Source organism: Lithobates pipiens, unplaced genomic scaffold (genome assembly GCF_037356315.1).
Source record: "Lithobates pipiens isolate NorthernLeopardFrog02 unplaced genomic scaffold, aLitPip1_a1.2 Scaffold_25, whole genome shotgun sequence".
Taxonomy (NCBI): Eukaryota; Metazoa; Chordata; class Amphibia; order Anura; family Ranidae; genus Lithobates; species Lithobates pipiens.
Window position 1 is genome coordinate 125,684,203 of NW_027507787.1, and position 21,943 is coordinate 125,706,145.

The 21,943-nt window shown below is 44.1% G+C and overlaps 1 protein-coding gene across 3 annotated transcripts in view; it reads left to right on the top strand.

The window, feature by feature from the left end:
• RASSF4 (Ras association domain family member 4) overlaps positions 1-21,943 on the top strand; it is an 855,531-nt gene that overhangs the window by 64,658 nt on the left and 768,930 nt on the right. The window contains exon 1 of one of the 3 annotated variants that reach the window (XM_077454837.1): positions 561-851. The exons of the other annotated variants lie outside the window; for them this stretch is intronic. The gene's annotated coding sequence lies outside the window, so the exon portion shown is untranslated. Of the gene's footprint in view, positions 1-560; positions 852-21,943 lie in introns of those variants that run through there. 3 annotated transcript variants of the gene reach the window in all.

Below are 21,943 nucleotides of genomic sequence, written 5' to 3' on the forward strand. Positions count from 1 at the left end.
AAACCTGGCCTGTTAGTGGGCCATAAGGACAGGGTTGATGACCACTTCTGTAGATCTTTACAGCACAGATTTGCAGGCTTTTTATGTGTACTAAAAGTGCAGGCATAATGTGCAGCGGCAGTTTAGCCTGTAGTCAACATTAAGAGCTATCATCATAGAGTGACAATGCTGCTCCTGCTGGCAGGATCACCAGGTACAAAATAAAGGAAAGGAGAGCGTATAGAAAAACAGCCACCACAAACAAAGAGGGCTATGCTTGCACATATTACATTTTAGTTATTCGGTTTATGGCAACTTTAATTTTATATGCTTGTACACAGTTTTCAGCATGTTGTTATATTTCATAAATCCTTTTTCTTGTTCATACATCACGGGACACAGAGCCTTTGATAATTAATTAGTGGATTAGATAGTCACCATCAGGTGATTGGACACTGGCAACCCTAATTACAAGGTTAGTTCCTACCCAATATAACCCCTCCCATATGGAGAGTACCTCAGTTTTTTCACCAGTGTCTAAGGTGGTTGGTCATGTTAAAGATGTGCTAAGAAGAAAGCTCGTTTGATGGTCTCTGAGGGGGCCTAGGAGCTATAGAACCAGATCCATGCCTCTGGCCAATAAATACGCCTAAGATGGATGGTACCCAGGCCTTATGAAAGCTTTTGCCTGTAATGTCTCTCTTTGAGGACTGGGCTCTGGGATCTAGCACTTTGGTGCACAAATTTAAGTTGCACGAAATGTTTTTCTGGCAGAGTCTTCTACAGGTCCAGGGAAGAGGATCCTGTGAGTAGGAACCCAGAACCCTGAAGGTTGGCACAACGCTACCTGCAGTTCCTGTTGCGGGGATAAGGTAAGTGAAGACAATCCTAAAGTATACACATTATGGATTCTTTTCAGTAGTTTGCATGTCTTACCTGGTTTCCGCCACTAGAGGAAGTAAGAGGCATACTTGGTGTATACTTACATGCCATCCAGGATACATTCTCAGTGAAGCTGGTCTGAGAAGCCGCTCACCTCCTCCGCTGCAGGCTCTGCCATATAAAATGCAGTCCGGGGGTCCCACACAGTCCTCGAGTGGTCTCTATTCTCGCCCTCGGCCACCGCCATGACGATCCTACACGCGTGTGCAGGGGGCGCGCTTTTACAGTGGTTTACGGTGGGTAAGGAGGGGGGAAGTTGTTATGGTGCCGTGCATGGCGCACTAGTGCACAGGTGCAAAGTGGGAATGTTTAAAGCCCAGTACGCCGGAGCTCCTGCAAGCGGTGGGACACAGAGCTGTGGGCAGTAAGCATCTCAGTGGATTCGGATCAAGGCATACCTAAGACACCTACTAGGCATCAGGTTGTGCAGACTGAGCTAATGTTAATATTGTAAGAAATCCCCACAGGCTGCGTATACCTCCCCAATTCATCCCTTGCTGAAGAAATTGCTGTATGGTGACTGGGGTCCCCCAGATAAATTATTTTCTCCTCCTAAAAGGTTTTCCATGCTTTATCCGGTGGAGGAAAAGTTCATCAAGAAGTGAGGGTGCCAGCAATAGATACGGCTATCTCTTGTGTGAATAAAATCCTCACCTGTCCTGTGGACAATGGGGGTTCAAAGATCCAACTGATAAAAAGCTGGAAACTTTATTTAAAGCCTCCTTTTCTATGGCTGGTATTGTGGTCCAGCCTGCGATGGCAGCAATCGGCATGTGCCAGTCCCACAAGGAGCAAATGAAGCCGGTGCTTAACCTCCTTTCCAATGAGGAGGTTGAGGTTTATACAGACCTTCCTAAGGCCTTGTGTTTTGTAATTGATGCCATTATGTCTATTATCCCAAGGGGTAATTATAGAAGTGACCCCAGAAGAGCAAGGCTCAGGGTTCTACTCAAACCTCTTTACAGTTCCAAAACCGAACGGGGATGTCAGACCTATGCTAGATCTAAAAGACCTGAATTGGTTCTTTCCACATGGAGTCAATCCACTCAGTAGTTTCCATCCTTCAGAGAGGAGACTGGCATCAATAGACATCAAAGATGCATATTTACATGTGCCAATATTTCCTGTTCACCAAACTTTTCAAGGTTTGCTGTGGGTCAGCGCCACTTCCAATTCGTGGCCCTAGCTTTTGGTCTTGCTACCGCACCTCGAGTGTACACAAAAATTCTAGCCCCACCCCTGGCAAAACTAAGGGCTCAGGGCATAACAGTGACAGCTTATCTGGACGATTTGCTACTCGTAGAACAGTCTGTAGCATGCTTAGACCGCAATATGTTCAGCACAGTAGAGAACTCAGAGTACCTAGGCTGGGTCCTCACTCTAGAAAAATCTTCCTTACAGCCCCTAAAAAGGCTGGGGTATTTGGGCATGGTCATAGACACAGTCCAAAGCAGGGTATTTTTTACCTGGGTCAAAAGCCAAAGCCATAAAGGAGTCTTAGCAAGGAAAAATCCCTCCATTCGACTATGTATGAGACTATTATGCAAAATGGTGGCCTCTTTCATGGCTGTTCCTTACGCCCAGTTTCACTCAAGGCCTTTACAGAGCAGCATCCTCTCTGCCTGGAACAAAAGAGTTCAAGCCTTGGATCTTCCAATATGCCTATCACCATGGGTATGCCAGAGTCTCAATTGGTGGTTGCTGAACAAGAATCGACTGAAAGGGAAATCATTTGTTCCAGTTACTTGGAAAGTCGTAACCACAGGTGCTAGCCTAATAGCAATACCATGGTAACATGGAATACTGTGCTGTTTGCTAGAACTTTTTTCTGATATCCATTAGTGATTTCTCTCAGACTACCACTTTAATGGATTTAACTGAGTCCACGAATACTATCAGCTAATTAAGAGACTGTGTATATTTTATATCTTAATGGTATACAGCTTTTCAATTAGTGAAAACTAGCTTCCTGTTTTGAATAGTAGCACTCTGGTGGAAAAAATAAAAACGCAATGGACTGCAATATAAATCTTCCCTCACCTTACTCTAATATATGCCAGTGCTAACTTATGTAGTTTAATTGTATATATATATATATATATATATATATATATATATATATATATATATATATATATATATATATATATATATAAATTATAGATTCGCTGAGCAACTTTTTTGGAGATGGTGTGGGTTTTCTCCAAATAAATCACCTTGTCTTTATACTGCATCCAGGCGGGGTGTTTACAGGAATTGAGATAACGAGGGGTCTCTTGAGTCTGGTGTCTTTTAATTATCTGTTGTTTATAGTGTTATGTTTTTTTTTTTATTGATTAAACTGGTATACTGCAGGAATGAGACTGAGCAGAAATGGTCATTAGGCTGCTCTGGTTGAGTCTATTTTTTGATTCAATTATATTTCACTAATAAAGCTTTATATACTTTTGCTAATTATACTGTGGTTGACCCTCCTCCTTTTTACACCTTTTGGCGACATCTCTTTGTCCCAACTACATTTTGACTATTATGTATGGTAATACCTCTGATGTCGGGATTAGTGTGCAGTCTGTTTAATAAAGGTTCCAAGGTTAAGAGAAATAATAAAGGGAATAATGGGCAGCCTTGTCTGGTTCTGTTAAGTAGTTAAAAGGTGTTTGACAGGTGGCCATTGACACAAATTCTTGCTAGTGGAACCGATTTATAGTACTCAAATGTATGCTTGCATACAAGACAAATGGCCTATGGAACTAATCATAGCATCCATATAGTCCCAGGCCACCCAGTCAAATGCCTTTTTGGCATCAAGAGATGTTTTTCAGTAGATGGAAGCTAGTGGTGATGGTTTTGTCTCCACTATTGTAATTGTATTGTCTCTACCTTCTCTACCTGGTATGAAACCTACTTGATCAGGGAGGGCAAAAGTGGAAAGAGTCTGTTTGCCATGATATTGGCATATATCTTCACATCAACGTTTATAAGAGATATCAGGTGACAATTTGTGATCAGGGCTGCATCTTTCTTATCTTTTATGAGCTTCCAGAAGGTGGGATTAAGGTTGTTTTCCAGGTTGGAGCGAGCCAGATGCTGCAAGAAACCACAGTTTTAGTACATCAGTAAATATTTTGTAGCATTGTACTGGAGGTCCATCTGGACCAAGTGCTTTTTCAAATTCTGTTTCAGATAGAGGAGCCTTGAGTTTGTGGGCTGCCCAGAGGGGGGGGGGGGGGGGGGGGGGGGGAGGGAGGGGAGAATTTGTAGGAATTCTTGAATAAGATGTGTTATTTTTTTCTGAGTCATGAGGGCATAGGAATAGAGAGGGGTTTGTATAATGAGTGGTAATATTGTTCAAAGTGATCAGCTATAGCTTTGTTAGAAGAGTGTGTATTACCATGTTTGTCTTTAATGCCAGCGGTTTAGACATTAATGGCTGTGTGTTGAGTTATTTTGAGGGGACAGCAAATTTTCAATGTTGTACAAGCTGTACACTCACTACTTTACATTGTAGGAAAGTATAATTTCTTCAGTGTTACATGAAAAGATATAATAAAATATTTACAAAAATGTGAGGGATGTACTCACTTTTGTGAGATACTGTAAATGTTGTGGCGTGGTCCAATTTTCCTTTTAAGGAAAATATATCTTCCAGGTCAAGAAGCTTTTCATAGTTTGAAAAAAGACACAAGTCCATCCAGTTCAACCTTAAAAACAATAAATAAAATAAAAAATATTGTACAATCCACTATACCCAATTGTATACCCACAGTTGATCCAGAGGAAGGCAAAAAAAAACAGCGGAGCATGCTCCAATTTTCTACAGGGGTCTGTTTGTAAATCAGGGTGGAGACCCCTTTCATCTTAGAATCAATGTTTGTAGCATGGTATGCGTGTGGGAAGTTTCCATCAGTGAGTTTAGGAATCGTGCCCATTTTGAAATGTGTTTCCTGAATGCATACTATATTCGCTTTCGATTTATGAATTTTTTTTAGAGAGAAAGGTAGTAGGGAGAGAGGGGAGGGAGGGGGAAAAAATGGAGGGGTTCAGATAAAACCCAAAGTCAGAAGGGTAAAACTTAGGGGAGGAGCAGAAATACCGGAGGTAGAATTAGTCCAGCTATTCTACTTTAAATGAAAAGAAAGATCTGGAGTTGTCAGAAGAGATGAAATATTCCACACTGTGTGGGTGTGGGATCTAGTTGGGTCCAATGGAGATTTGTATCCTGACAACATTTTTATTTTATTTTTCCCTTTTTATAGGTTGAACTAGATGGGCTGTTTTTTTTTCAGCCTAACAATGTAACATGAGGAAAAGCGCATAGAGATATGCAAATGAGAGTGATGGGAGCTTGTAAAAAAGGGTGGCAACGGAAAATAATACCTCCAGGATAATAGGTGAATGCTCTGTGAAAAACAGATAATATATCAGATTGTTTTATTGATATAACATCTTAAATTATATAAACCACAGAGTTCAAATTCTATCAAGTATTGAGAATCAACAAGTTATCTAATAGAAGCAATAAACAAAATGCTTTCTATAATTATGTGAAAGAGGGGAGAGGAGGGTGCTCTGAAAGGAATTTAGGAGGGTATGGGAGAGGTGTTGGATGGGGGGTTTAAAGAAGGGACAGCGTGGGACTTAGGGGGGCTAGGAGGGAAACGGAAAAATAGAATTGAAGCTGCATTTGATGCTTTGGTGATTTTAAGACAATAATCAAATCACAGCTTGATATTGGTAATGGACTTGTTTAGTTGCTTACATTCACTTTTCTCATTGAGAGTTACAAAAATTAGCAAAATTTTGAATTATCTTCAATACAGTTCTAAAACTCAATGAGTGACTGTGTGTGTGTGTGTTAACTGATTTACATCACCCAACAAGATCATCCTGTCTTAGGCCGTGGCCTTAACGTAGTAAAAAGGGTAAGAATTCTGAAAACTGAGCTTGTCATAATTATTTGTATACTAGTCGTGCATACTATGACAGTGAGAAAATGCTTAGAATGAAGCCATCTTGGTAATTTTAAATGGTTAATGTGCCTGGGATGTTCTCTCAAAAGGAGATTTCTTTAGAGGTTTTCTAGAATGGGTGGTCTTAGCTCCTGAAAACGGGTTCATCTCAGTACATGCTAGGTTAAGGACAAACTAGACATATTCAAATTTATCGCAACAGCTATAAGGTGGTTAATAGCTCTGAGTTATTCAGAACGGGTCTAGGTAGATATACTGTATATACAAAGGAATCATATAGCTGGAGACTCTGTTTCCTTCGTCTATGGAATTTGTGATTTTAAATAATAATGATGTATATAATAGTGAATACTCTCAAGAAGTGATATTCAGTAGATAATGTAAACTTTCGGAAGTCTGTGATCTAAAGTATGATGTTTGAAAGATCTTGGTATAACTTAACCCCCCCCCCCATTAAAAAGCACCCAGTTGCATTTGTGGGCTTTTTAAAGAATTGCCTCTTTTAGGGGAAAGTTAACCAGACAACATATGATGTCAGTTGAGGGGTCAGTGTCCTGTCCTCTTGGTCTTAGGACTCTGTGGATTCTCTTCACAGGAGAGTCTGCTGGTCTTTCTAAGAGGTCATTAAAGATAGCAGAGACTGTTTGTTTTAATATGGATTGGTCTATTGTTTCAGGGTCCTCCATTATGCGGATGTTGTGGCGACAGCCACGATTGTCAAGGTCCTCTAAGTGACAGTGTATTTCAAAAACGTGTGAGAGGTATAAATCAGATGTTCTCTGTACTTGCCTTATGGCATCTGCATGCCTGGGCCTGCGCCACTGTCCCCATCCTTGCAGCAATTGCCTATATATCTGTTTGAAGATCCATAACCGCTGCCGACAGTGTAGATTTGATATCAGCTATGACCATATGGAGGTCCGAGAGGCTGAGAAACTGTGCTGGTAGTGGTGCTGCCTTTCTCATTTGAGGTAGATGAGTCGCAGTTCTGTAGGCAAGGCGGGTCCGCTCCAGAAGCCTTCAATTTTTACCGTTTCACAAAGAGGCACAATTTAAAATTTACAAATATTTGTTATCGATTAACTTAATACCATTTTAGCTTTTATATTTAGTAGGAACATAAAAGGAATGTTGTAGGTTTTGCTGTATTTGCATCCACTAATAATGATTTTAGTATATCTATAGTGAAAATATTATTTTGATAAACATGATGCACAAACTGTTATCGCTATATAATGTAAATCCTGTATAATAATAATATAACAATAATTTGTGCAGATATCACAGGGCTTTAAAAATCCTGACTTCTTCATTCTATATGTTGTACATTACATAGTCCTGAACAAAGTGCTCATTATCTCAACAGTTGTTGGTTTTAATGAATTTATTTTTTCCTAAAATAAAATTGATGTTATACTTGCTTGAACTGTGCAATGGTTTTGAACAGAGCAGCCTTGAACCCCATTTTCTCGTGTGCCCCATTCTCTCCTTTTATCTGAGTGCCCACATAACAAGCCACTTGCTATGGGGGCACACAGGTGGGCCAGTCTGTGTGTGCACATACACAGCGCATCTCGGCCCCAGCACATGCTCTCATGTCACAGGATTTGATTGACAGGAGCAGGAAAAGCAGTAATGTTTGGAGGACTGGTCCAGACTAAAGGGGCACTCCGCTTATGCTGATGTTTATGGATAGGCAGCTTGTCAGGACTCTGGAGGAACATACAGCAGTGTACAGAGCCGGTGCAGCAGACAGCCAGGCAAGCACTCGAGTAGTTCCGGGAACCAGGATCAGAGACAGAAGCAGAGTCTCAGGAATAGCCAGGGTCATCAACAGGCGGGCAGTGAGGTACCAAGTCATGTGCAGAGCCAAAGTCAGGAACGGAGCTGGCCAGGAGTAAACAACAAGGCAGAAGCAGAATCTGAGATCAGGTCAAGAACACCCCAGGTCAGCAACAGGGAGAACATGCAGTATAGATCAGGGCACAGCTGAAGATCAGTCAAAGGATATGGGAATGAGCTCCTTTTAAATAGCCAGTCTGGCGCCAACTGGGATTGGGCCTGTGAGCGTGTGCATGCACCCTCACGGTTGCAAATTTCCACGTGCATGCATGCACCTGTTAGCCTTTCTATAGGAAATAGCATGTACATGCACATATCTACGCGCCAGATGTCTCACAGGGATTCCTTTACAAAAGGTAAAATAAGTTTTGCCTTTAGAACCACTTCCTGCCAGCCGGACGTCAAATGACGGCTGGGTGGCGTGGCTCTCGTTCTGGGTGGATGTCATGTGACGGCCCTCCACAAAGACCGCTCTTGCGCATCCATGGGGGCACACATCGCGCCGATCGGTGGTGCGGCCTGTCAGTCTGACACACCGCTACACCAATCTCAGTAAAGAGCCTCTGACGGAGGCGCTTTACCATGTGATCAGCTGTTTTCAAATTGTGGCTGATCGCGATGTAAACAGGAAGAGGTGAGAGACATGAGTAAAGGAGAGCCAATCGGCTGCTCTCCTGATGGGGGGGGGGGGGGGGGTCGGTGCTGATTGTTTATCAGCTCAGCCCCCCTTCGGATGCCCACCTAGGACAACCAGGTTGCTGCCAGGACCACTAGGGATTGCCACCACACTGGACCACCAGGTTTGCCACCCTAGACCACCAGGAAAATGCCAATCATTGCCCATCCCCAATGCCTGGCAGTGCCATCAGTGATCCCTTTCAGTGTCGCCTATCAGTGCCACCAATGAGTGCCCATCAGTACCGCCTATCAATGCCCATAAGTGCTGCATATCAGTGCCGCTTATCGGTGCCCATCGTCAGTGCCCATCAGTGCCACCTTATTGGTGTCACCTCATCTGTGCTGCCTTATCAGTGCCCATCAGTGAAGGAGAAAACTTACTCATTTACAAAATTTTATAACAGAAACAAAAAAACGTTTTTTTCAAAATGTTAGGTTTAGCAAAAAATAAAAAACAGAGGTGATCAAATACCACCAAAAGAAAGCTCTATTTGTGGGAACAAAATTAGAATTTTTTTGTTGTTTGGGTACAGTGTAGCATGACTCCGCAATTGTCATTAAAACAGCGACAGCGCTGAAAGCAGAAAATTGGCTTGGGCAGGAAGGGGGTGTAAGTGCCCTGCATTGAAGTAGATAAGGTGGGCTCAGTTAGGCAAAATTATGTATTTTTGTGTGCAGAAAAGCATATGTAAATTAAAGTTTTAATTTTTTTTAAATGATCCCTTGTTCTGAGGTATATGTGTATCTGTGAGACTGTCACTATTTTGTGGGTACGAGGACTGTGGCATATGTGTAGAGTGTATTCACTGACTAGGCTCAGGTTCTGTTTAATCATTCACCTTAAAGAGGAAGTAAAGGCAAACATTAAAAAAAAAACAAAAAAAAAACACACCCTGTAAGGCAAAGGCATAATGAGCTAGTATGCATAGCATACTAGCTCATTATGAATAACTTACCTGAGAACGAAGCCCCCGAAGCGGTCCTCCGTTTTCCTCTTCGCCGCTGCCACGTATCCCGGAGTGACTTCTGGGTCTCGCTGCTCCGGCGCTGTGATTCGCCGGAGCCGCGATGACGTCACTCCTGCACATGCGTACGGGAGCCGACACGAGCAGCATATCGCCGCGATCTGCGGCCTGCTCAGTGCGCCTGCGCGCCGCTGTCTACGGCACATGCGCCATAGACAGCGGTGGCTGTCTTCGGGTAAATATCTCCTAAACCTATACCACTATTTCTTGGACCTACAGGTAAGCCTTAATCTAGGCTTACCTGTAGGTCAAAGTTGGTTGTAAGGGTTTACAACCACTTTAAAGCCACTCCCACAACCTGACCATGACCACCATCTGCCACGGTGCATTTAGTGGGCCATTGGACTTGTTTTCTGCTCAGTCCTAGGGTTTCTCAAGTCTTTCATAATAGTCATGCTCACATTTTGTCACACTATTTTGATACCTTCATTATAAAGCTAAGCAGATTACTTGTTATGGGCATTGTTAAGAAATATCAACCCAAAATATTATATTCCTGATATGGGCTTGCTGTATAAAGTACTTATATGGAAATGTATTGTTTCCTATGTTTGAAATACCTGCTGTCACTTTGCTGTCCTATTTAAAAAAAAAGAAAAAAAAAAAAAAGGGGGGGGGGGGGGGGTGGTGAAGGTATTCATAATTTCTTATATGTATACACAGATGTTTTGCTTTAATTTCCATTTTAAACTAGATGGGTTGTTTTACAAAGTTCACATATATTAAAATGTTTACATATTAATTACATGTTTTAAATATCAATTCTCTTTGTTTTACAATAGTGGTATCTGTCATATTTCAGGTTGTCTGTATAAAAATGCACATTGTCAGTACATTTTCCATGTTTTGTCAGTAAAAAAAGTTGTGAGGGGGTGGGGTTGACAAACCTGTTGGGAAGGTGCAGAGTGGGAGCCAAATGGCCCAACAAGACAACCCCACAACCGCCAGGAATCTTTACTTTACTATGTAACAAGCAGGCACTACCTTTAAAGGGATTGTAAAGTGAATTATTTTATTTTTTTTAAATAACAAACATGTTATACTTCCACTGTGCAGCTCATTTTGCACAGAGTGGCCCCGAACCTGCTCTTCTGGGGTCCCTCGGCGGCTGTCTCTGCTTCCTCCCGCAGGTGCTTCTCACGTTCATTCGAGCTTCCTCGCATGGTGAGAAGCATCTGCGGGTGCGCTCCCGTGATACAGCGGGCGACTATAGCCGCTCGCTGTATCACACGGCCCGGCGCTCCACGTCAGTGGATGTGATTGGCAGCAGCGCGAGCCAATGGCTGCGCTGCTTTACATCCAGCCAATCAGCGGCCAGGCTGAACGGTGGAAAGGACGTCGGGGGACAAGCGCAGGACTTTCGAGGGGCGAGGCAAGTAAAACGGGGGGGCTGGGGGCGCAGGCACTGTCAGATGTTTTTTCAACTTAATGCATAGAATGCATTAAGGTGAAAAAACATTTACCTTTACAACCCCTTTAAGGCTTGGTTCACACCTATGCAGGTTGCAGTTTGCATATTTGCAGGTGCATTTTGCGGTATTTAATACATAATCCATTGAAGTCTATGAAACCAGAAAAAGTCCCTGGCCCTTTCCATAAAATGCACAGATGTGAACTACATCCATAGGAAAACATGTTAAATGTACTGTAGTGTGTTTTTACAAAACTGAAAACACGCAAAAAAAATGCATAGGTGTGAACCAGGCCTAAGTCATGAAAACTACAGAGAGCCACATCCAATTTCTGCCATTGCACGCTGCACTTTGTTTTTCTCTGGCAGAAGAGCACAGGCCATGATCTTGCACACAGGCCCACTGCTTTCATAAAATGCCCCTGGTTCTCCCCTTGGGTAATTCAGCAGGTCATAACTCCCTCAATAGGAAATTTAACGTTTCTCACAAGCAAGGAATGAAAGAGCAATATGTTTAAAACCATACAAACAGTTTTATTAAAGATCAAAATCATATTACATGTACAATGCATGTACCGGAAAGCATATTTGCAGAACATATTTTTATTATGTCGCCACTGAGTAAAGGTGACTGATATTTATTATTTTGATTTTGTTTATGTTAGAAGTTAAGACATATTTTTAGTGCTCCACAATTCTTTACTCAATCTGTTTTAGTTGCCCAACAAATTGTATCATCCAAATTGCTAGACATAATTTTCCATATTTACTGTTTATCTTTTGGAATAAGGAAAAATAGCTTTGTGTCATTTCAAATAAGTTATCACTACAGGAATACACATATTTCAAATACTCTGTGGGTTACAGTATTGTTAACTACATTGCATTGTCATTTCCACCGCAGCTGTGTAAATCACCATTTATATACTCTTCCATTGTACTGTATTGTCACACCAGTTCCCCAAAAAGGATCTGCAGGTGCTGAAGGGATAAGAGTAATGCCGCGTACACATGAGCGGACTGAACTCCGAAGGAGTTTCGGCCGGGGGTTCCACGGAAACGGACTTGCCTACACACGATCACAACAAAGTCCGCCCGTCTGGTACGCGGTGACGTACACCAGGTCTGACGAGACTATAAAATGGAAGTTCAATACCAAGTGCGCCACCCTCTGGGCTCCTTCTACTAATTTTGTGTACCTCGTGTTAGCAGAAGTTTGGTGAGAGACGATTCGCGCTTTTCAGACTCGTATTTTTCAGACCGTTTAACTGCTTTTCAGTTTGTGCTTGTGAGGTTTGTATCTGTTTTTTAGTGCGTGTAGTCAGTTTCGTCTCTGTATTTTGCAGTGCGATCTGCTGCGCTCGTTGCTGACTTTCAGCTCGCTCTTCAAAGGCCTTGCTGTTCTTCAGTGCCTTCTGTTAAGTTCGTTCTGACAAGCCGACCGTTTTGAAGCCATGTTGCGTGTACGTACTCATCGTCGAGTTCGTGCTTTGCTTGGGCTTGGTGTTGCAGTTCATTCTTCAACCCAAGACCAGTCTGTGAACAGGGTGGGGAGGAGTTCGTGGATGAAGAATTGGTTACTCCAGCGTGACCAGTTCTCACACATGCCTTTGCTTCGTGAGATCCGGGAGAATAATCCTGATGATTTCAGGAATTATCTCCGGATGACGGACCCCATTTTTCACCGTCTGCTGGCTTTGCTGACCCCTTATATCAGCAGGCAGGATACCTGCATGCGGCAAGCCATCACTCCGGAGCAGAGGCTCATCGCCACGTTGCGCTACTTGGCGACAGGGAGAAGCCTTCAGGACCTCAAGTTCTCCACAGGCATCTCCTCCCAGGCCCTGGGGATCATTATTCCAGAGACCTGTTCTGCCATCATACAGGTCCTGCAGGAGGACTATATTAAGGTAAGATTTATCATTTAACATCACATCTTATTGTCTTTAATGTTTGCTAATGTATTGTATTTCTTTCCTCAATCTCTAATTGCCATGATTGCAATATGCTGTGAATGTCCCCTTTGTCCTCATGCATGCTGTAATCTTTTAATGCTCCTTTTTTGTCTTTCATGCATATTTGCCTTCATTAAACCTCACCAACATGCTATGGTGGGCCCATATCCACCTAGTCTAGTCACTTAAAATGTCTTTTGTCAGCTCCATTGTATTGCTTTATCCTAAAAAAAAACTTTTAAATTATTCCAAATGGTCTGTGTGTCCTTAACTGAACCCCCCCCCCCCCTAATAGTATTCCAAATGGTCTGTGTGTCCTTAACTGAATTTCCCCCCCCCCCCCCCCTTAATAGTATTCCAAATAGTCTGCGTGTCCTTTAAATTAATGTTGAATTATATATTGTATTTTTAAACCACTTCAGCCCTGGAATGATTTACCCCCTTCCTGACCATCAGCACTTTTGGCGATTTGGCAGTGCATTGCTTGAATTGACAATTGTGCGTCCTTGTAACATGGCTCCTCTAGTAAATTCTCGTAATTTTATTAGCACAAATAGAGGTTTTATTTGGTGGTCTTTGATCACCTCTGTTTTTTTTGGTTTTGGCGATTAACCACCAACAAAACCAAACCCCATTTTTATAAATATGCATTATTTTTCAGTTTTCGCTATAAGAAATATACCCCCAAAAATATATCAACCAGAATATTTTTATCATCATTTTATGCTGATACGTATTCTTAAACAAATTTGGTGATAAAATGAATTGAAATAAGTGTTTATTGATTGGTTTGTGCAAAAGTTAGAGCGTATACAAAATATGGTCTAGTTTGATGGCATTTTTAATATTCAAATTTGTGGAACTAGTAATGGCGGTGATCACCGAATTTTATCGTGACTGCCACATTATGGCGGACACATTGGACAATTTCCATACATTTTTGGGACCATTGTCATTAATACAGCGATCAATGCTAGAAAATTGTATTGATTACTGTAAAAATGTCACATGCAGTGAAGGTGTTAACCACAAGGGGGCGGAGGAAGGGTTAAGTGTGTTCTGGGGGAGTGTTTATAACTGTCTGGGGGATGGGCTAGCAGTGACATGACCCTGATCACTGCTCCCGATGACAGGGAGCAGACGATCGGTGTCCTGTCACTAGGCATAAGCGGGAGATGCTGTTTACATCGGCATCTCCCTATTCTTCAGCTCCATGACAACAATTGTGTGTATCCCAGTGGCAATCGAGTCCGCGCGTTCCACAGCATGGTCACGGAGCTTGCGGCAGGCGTGCGTTTCAAAGTAATGTATGGGGACGTTAATTTGCCGAGCCATTCTGCCAACATATATTTGCCGACAGCAATTGCCAAGTGGTTAAGCTTTTATTAAAAAGGTTAGACTGATGTTAAAGAATGTTTTTGTTGTAATGTACAATGTTTAATGTGCAAAAGTACTTACTTTGTTTTTTTCTGCTTTGACTCCCCAGTTTCCTTCAACGCCACAGGAATGGCAGACTGTGGCATCCCATTTTGCCACCCGTTGGGACTTTCCCAACTGCGGTGGGGCGATAGATGGGAAGCACGTCCACATCGTGCCACCACCCCATTCGGGGTCATACTATTACAACTATAAGGGGTTTCATAGTATTGTGTTAATGGCGGTGGTGTCGGCACAATATGAATTTATGTACAGTATGTGGACGTGGGGAAGAATGACCGGATGTCGGATGGAGGAGTCTTCGCCCAGACGGAGTTCTACCAGCGTCTACAGACAGGTGGCCTGGGATTGCCACCTGATACAGATAATGTGGAAGGACTCCCCTTCGTCTTCATAGCTGATGAAGCTTTCAGTCTGGGCGAGCACGTGATGAGGCCATTCCCCCAAAGAACCCTCACCCCGGAGAGGAGGGTTTTTAACTACTGGCTGGCCAGTGCGAGAAGAGTTGTGGAAAATGCCTTTGGAATAATGGCCAGCCGGTTCCGCATTTTTCTAACTCCCATACACATGGCGGAATACAAACTTAATCATCTTGTCCTTACATGTTGCATCTTGCACAATTTTTTAAATAAGAACTCTTTCAATTATATATCTTCATTTGGGCCTGAGACTGGACTTGTTTGCAAAAATATGACGGGCCTGGATACTGGCCGTACTGGCTTGGCCCCCCAAAGTGCCCGTGAGGTTCGGGAAAAATATGTGACTTATTTTAACGGTAGGGGGGCCATTGCAATGCCACACAATGTTTAATTTTTCCAAATAAAAATAAAAAAAGATGATAAAATTAGGAAATGTTTTTATTGCTTGCTTTTTGTTTGGGCTGTCTCCTATGTTCTCCTAGTGCACTTGTAGTGCCAAGTGTATTTTCATTTATTAAATAAGGCCCATTGTCACTGGAAACACCAAATCACTTTTACAAAACTGGTATTGCGCATTGAAAGAAGACGCCACACATTGTTGATTATTCAAATTTTTAATTTGGCCACATTCACATGTGCCTTTTAATATTTTTATATGTAAAATATCTCTTTTTGGTATAAAAAATGTTTTTTTCTCTTAAAAACATTTTAATAGAATTCTTAACTTTTTTTATATATTTTTTACTTTTTTTGTATTATTAGAAAAAAAAATTGTTAAAATGGAACAACAATCAGCCACAATCTTTTGAAGTTTGTAAGTTCCAATCTTAATAAAAACAACGGAAATGAAGAACATGATCGATATTCTGGAGAAACGCATTATATTCTCCCCAAAATATCGATCATGTTCTTCATTTCCTGCTGCATATTGCCAAGCCGATTCTTCATGAGGTCCAGGCTAGTTCGCATGGCATCTATTTCCCCATATCAGCCTTTGTGCGCTGTCACTGGAAAATGGGGCCCTTTCCACAACCAGAACATCACCTACAATAGATGATAAAAAATGTTGTAAAAAATATGAAGTCCTACATGGATTAAATCAAGCTGGGGTGTCAGACACTCACCTGGTGGGGTGCCCATCTCCTCTCCTTCCTCCACCTCTCCTTCCTCCACATGCACATCCACGGGGGGGGGGGGCTAACCTCACATTTGGCTGCTACTGTCAGGGGGTTTTTCGCCTTCCTCTGGAACAATCAGGAACAACCATAGGTTAGCATACCCCTACCTCCGGCCTCCTTTCCATTTTTTACGCTATCCTAGGATGACTATTCCAGATCACAGCCAGACTTCTTTTCTGAGCGGAGACCTTCACCTTAAGTAAAGGTAGCTGGAACAGCCAGCAACCGAATACAACAACTCCTTCTGCATCCATATAGGCATCCCCTGATCAACTTGCGCGCTAATAGCCTCAAGCACGGCGGCAAGTCTGATACCTAGCCCCACCTCAGGATCAATACCCTGATCAGGATCATCATCTTAGGCCCATAGTACCATCAACAGCATCCACAAACCATGTGCTACTTCAAATACTCAGCTGAAGTTCTGCACAGACAAAGGAACATCAACACCACATCTTCCATACAAAAAATACTTCAAAGAGAACAACTATTAAAAACCGGACGACAAGCAGCTCCCAACCACAGGAAGACATCTACTCGACCACTACAATTAGATTGCGCCTTGATTAACGCCAGGTCTGCAGTCAAACATAGACTGGAAGTACATGACTTTATCATCGAGAACAATGTAGACTGCCTCTTCATCACCGAAAGCTGGTTAACCTCTGACTGCAACACCATCCTCACCGAATTGGTGCCTTAAAACTACAGGATCCTAACCGAACACCGGATAGGGAAAAAAGGAGGAGGCCTAGCAGTGATCTTTAAAGGTCACCTGGATCTCACTAAACCATCATCTCAGAACCCAGTGCCTTTTATGGAAACCCTGACGCTACATCTTCAACCAACACCCCATGACACCATTCATATTCTACTGTGCTACAGACCACTGGGACCAAAGTCCAATCTTCTTTCACCCCTCACGGAATCCTTTGCAATGCACACCCTAAAATTCAAAAATTTCCTGGCACTCGGAGATTTCAACCTTTGGGCAAGCGAGCCTAAAGACCCCATCGCGACTGCCTGCATCAACCAACTAGAAGAACTGGGTCTACAGCAACTGATAAAGACTCCCACGCATGGGTCAGGACACACCCTGGACCTCATTTTCAAACAGAACATCGACGTCAACATACTCGACAACATAACCCTGCCATGGACGGATCACCACGCCATCAAATTCAAAATCGCTACCAACATCACCAACTCAAAACGGAAACCTGTAACAACGCACTGGACCAGATCGCATAAAAAACTGTACTCCGAAGCCTTCAAAACCACTCTGTCCAAAAAGATATCTACAATAACCTTAAACCACTCTACGGAGGAAACGCTCAACTCCCTGAACAAGGCATTACTGCAATCAGCAGACTCGGTAGCACCAAAACGCAGGGCACTCATCAGGAAGAAAAATGCTGGATGGTTTAATAGCTCCCTCTCCGTACTAAAGCAAGAACGCAGAAGAGCGGAAAGAACATGGAGAAGAAATCCAAACTACAAAGGTCTCACAGAGAATTATCGGAAAGCAATCTTCAAAGCCAAAAAGGACCACTTCTCATATACAATCTCAACGGCCGCAAACCAACCACGGGAACTGTTTAAACTGGTTAATCAATCAATGAATCCGGTGTGCCTAGAACCCCCAGAAAGCGAATCCCAGGATTACTGTGACAAACTGTCGGATTTTTTCATCGATAAAGTCAAAACCATCAGGGAAACAATTTGTCAGAAGAAAACATCCAACCTCAGCCAGCAAATACATAAAGAGGATGTCTGCACCAAATAGAGTTGAGTGAGGTACAGTCTGCTATTCCTTAAGGACTGGTATAGGTCCACAATACATAGGGTTGAGGTGCACTACTGCTGACTGCTGCAGCAGTCCTTTATCAGTATAGGGACTGAGAGTTTTGTCACAGGGTCATTTAAAAAAATGACAGGCAGAGGAAGAGGCAGGCCCTTCCGAAGGGGTGGTAGGGGTAGGGCAGGAGCAACAGGCTTGAGCCAAAGTGGGAAGTTGCAGAAGGTGCGTTCAATTACTTTAAAGGATGCACCAGACTTGGTTGAGTGGCTCACTCAGCCTTACTCTTCTGCACCCTCCTCATCCTCTTGATCTGCACCCTCTTCTTCACTCTCTGCTATGTGCACCCCCAAAGACACTACCACCACATACCTTCCACTTGAGTCACAGGAATTATTTTCCGATCCATATCAAGACATTTCTGATGCGCAGCCACTCTTGGCATTGGATCAGGAAGAGGAGGTAGCAACAACCGCCACTCAGCAGTCTGACGACAGTACCCAGATCAGCCCAAGGAGGAGGTTGGTCCCCGGTGTTGCTGCCTACTCCGAGATCTCTACTTATAGCGGTGGGGAAGGTGACGTTGATGATGACGTGTCTAGTGATGTCACGTGGGTGCCCACAAGAGAGGAAGAGGAGGGGAGTTCAGAGGGAGATATGGACCAGCAGATAGGGAGGAGAAGCAGGAATAACTTACATTGCACAGGAGCGACAAAGCAGACTGCTAATGTATCAGGAGCGAGTCATCGATCATGTACGGTCACATCTGGCGCTCCCAGGATGCCGGCACATGGCTCCGCAGCGTAAGCTTTTTTTAACGTGTTCGCTGCTGACAATAGCGTTGCCATCTGCAATCTTTGCAGTCAACACATTAGTCGCGGTAAGCCCAACACTCACCTAGGGACGACCGCCTTAAGAAGGCACATGAGAAGCCATCGCCGAGCCCAGTGGGAGCAACGGAACACACAAAGCCACACTCCAGGCTCTCACCGTCCAGCCTCGTCTTCTACTTCTCCTTCTCCTCTCTCCTCACAATTGTCCTCCACTCCACCTTCCATCACGCCAAGCTCACGTTTTTCTGCAAAAAAGGCAGGCTTCCGTGGGCCTAATGTTCGAGCGTAAAAAAAATGATGACGCCGGATAACCCTCTTGCCCAACGGTTGACGGCTGGCTTGTCAGAACTGATAGCCCGCCAACTACTGCCATATAAACTGGTGGACTCGGAGGCCTTTCGAAAATTTGTGGCCATTGGAACACCACAATGGAAGGTCCCAGGAAGGAAGTATTTCTCACAGAAGGGCATCCCAGAGCTACATGGCCATGTTCAGCAGCAAGTGAATGTATCTCTGGCACACAGTGTCGGTGCCAAGATACATCTGATCACAGACACGTGGTCTAGCAAACACGGGCAGGGAAGGTATATCACTTTTACTGCCCACTGGGTGAACCTTCTGACGGCCGTCAAGCATGTAACCCATGGCACCCGTGTAGATTTGGTTTTACCGCCACGGATTGCATGCAGGTGTCACGTACCTTTAAGAAGAGCCCGGAGTGCAGGGAGTGGCCTCTCGTAGACCTCTGACTCGAGAGACCCTGGTAGTGGTGACAGGGGCTCAGGAGCACAGAGGGGCACAAGTGCCTGACTGGATAGCAGGTGGTAGAGGCAGAAGACCGTTGAAGGAGGAGGTGTATTGTAGTCCGGTGTCAGAATGCAGGCAAAGGTGAGATAAGGTCCAGCAGACAGCAGAAGGGTTCCTGTAGTCCAGCAACGGCATACAAGTGATTGCAGGAAGTGACAAACAACGGAGGGGTATTGTAGTCCAACAACGGATGCAGGTGCAATGGATAAGCGGAAGCGGAAGAGTCCAGTAGTCTGCGGCCAGAGGTAGAAGGCTACAAACGCAGAAGGAGTACAGCCAAATATTGCGGAGGACTGGGAGGTGTCCTGTAGTACAACAGCAAGCAACTTACAGTTGACGGATGGTGTAACAGTCCAGGTCAGGCACAGGCGGGCAGATCAGGTACAGAAACGGAATCCAGAAGAGTAGTCGGGTACAAAGCCAAAGTCGGGGGGCAGGCAGCAAACAGCAGAGTCGGGAACAAGCCGGGTTCGATACGGATCAGGATACAGGTACAGGTACAGGTACAGGTTCAGGTTCAGATTCAGATACGGATCACCAGGAAGCACAGGAACGCTGTTGATCAGGCAGCAAAGCACTGAAGCATGGCTCCAGTTTAAATAGCGCTATTGGCGCCAATTTGCGTCAAACGGCCGCGCGCGCACCCACGTGCACGCGCGCACCCACGTGCACGCGCGCACCGCTGATCGCGGTAACGCTCCTGAAACTGGGCAAAAGATCTTCTGCGACTTTCGCCGCTCGGACGTCCGTGAGGAGGATCTTCCTGACATTGCCCCCCCCCCCAATGGGCAGCCTCCGGTGCCCAACTGGGACATCCTACCTGGGTGAGATCTTTTAAATGCCAGAACCAACCTCTTGGCGTGGATGCCAGTCTCTGGTTCCCAGGAGTTCTCTTCAGGACCATACCCCTTCCACTTTACCAGATACTGGACCTGGTTGCGTCTCTTTCTGCAATCCAAAATTGCTTCTACTTCAAACTCTTCTTCACCATTAATAAGCACAGGTTCAGGAGGGCCCACGTTCCGATCAGTGAAGGGATCCTGGATTGAAGGTCTTAAGAGGGACACATGAAACACCGGGTGAATACGCAGCGATTCTGGTAATTTCAGTTCATAAGCCACATTATTAATTTTCCTGGTGATTGGGAAAGGACCCACAAATTTTGGGCCCAGTTTTCTAGATGGGCATGTTAATTTTAGATTCAGAGTAGATAACCAAACCAAATATCCAGGTTTTAGATCGAGCTCCCCTCTCCTCTTTCTGTCAAAAACTGCTTTGTTGCGCTCTTGGGTTCTTGCCATCGTTTCTTGAAGCAACTTGTTATTGGTGCAGAAAAAGTTCAAAGTTTCTTGAGCTGCTGGAACCGTGCATTCGGGGATATTGGCTGATAAGAACTGAGGGTGAAAACCATAGTTCGCAAAAAAGGGGGATTGATTAGTTGCAGAATGAACAGAGTTATTGTAGGCAAACTCGGCAAGTGGTAAAAGGGATACCCAATCGTCTTGCGAAAAAGAAGAATAACAACGCAAATATTGCTCAAGGGTCTGGTTTGTTCGTTCGGTCTGGCCGTTGGTCTGGGGATGATAGGCAGAAGAAAACGAGAGATCAATTTTCAAAGATTTACATAAAGCTCTCCAAAATTTTGATGTAAATTGTACTCCACGATCGGAAACAATGTTCGCAGGTATACCGTGGAGTCTTACAATCTCCTTAATGAAGATCCTTGCGGTCTCAGGGGCAGAAGGTGTACCCTTCATGGGCAGAAAGTGAGCCATCTTGGACAATCTGTCGACCACCACAAGGATAGTGGTAAAACCTTCTGACGGTGGTAGTTCTACAATAAAGTCTATGGAAATCATTTTCCAAGGTCTTTCCGGGATGGGGAGTGGTTTCAGCAACCCCCAGGCTTTGGCCTTGCTACTCTTGTTCTGGGTACAGGTAATGCAAGATTCTACATAAAGTTTACAGTCTCTTAGCAGCTGAGGCCACCAGAAGGTGCGTTGGAGAAGTTCGGCGGTCTTGTGTACCCCAAAATGACCGGCCAGCTTGTGGTCGTGGCAAGACTTGAGAACAGCAACCCGTAGTTGTTGGGGCACGTAGATCTTATTTTCATGCCATAACAGGTCATTGCTAGAGAGTAAGGTGGTGTTTGAGGGATGTGAAGCTGAAGATGAAGCCTGCTTAAGTTGGGATAGAAGATTTTCCTGGAGCATAAGGAAATTTCCGGGCGCAAGGATGGTGTCTGTGGGTTGAAGCACTTCGGGTTCGCTGAACATCCGGGATAGCGCGTCGGGTTTGGTGTTTTTCGATCCGGGCCTATAGGTAATGTGGAAGGAAAATCTTGTAAAGAAAAGTGCCCATCTGGCCTGACGCGGCTTCAGCCTCTTAGCAGTCTTTAAATACTCTAAGTTCTTGTGGTCAGTGTATACCAGAATGGGATGAGCTGCTCCCTCCAGGAGATAGCGCCATTCCTCAAGTGCAGCTTTGATAGCAAGTAACTCCCTGTCCCCGACATCATAATTCCTTTCCGCTTCAGACAACTTACGTGAGAAGAACGCCACCGGATGCAATAAAGCCTTGGGGCCCTGTCTCTGAGAAAGGACTGCTCCCACTGCAACTTCGGATGCATCCACCTCAAGGATGTAGGGTAGCGCAGAATTAGGATGCTT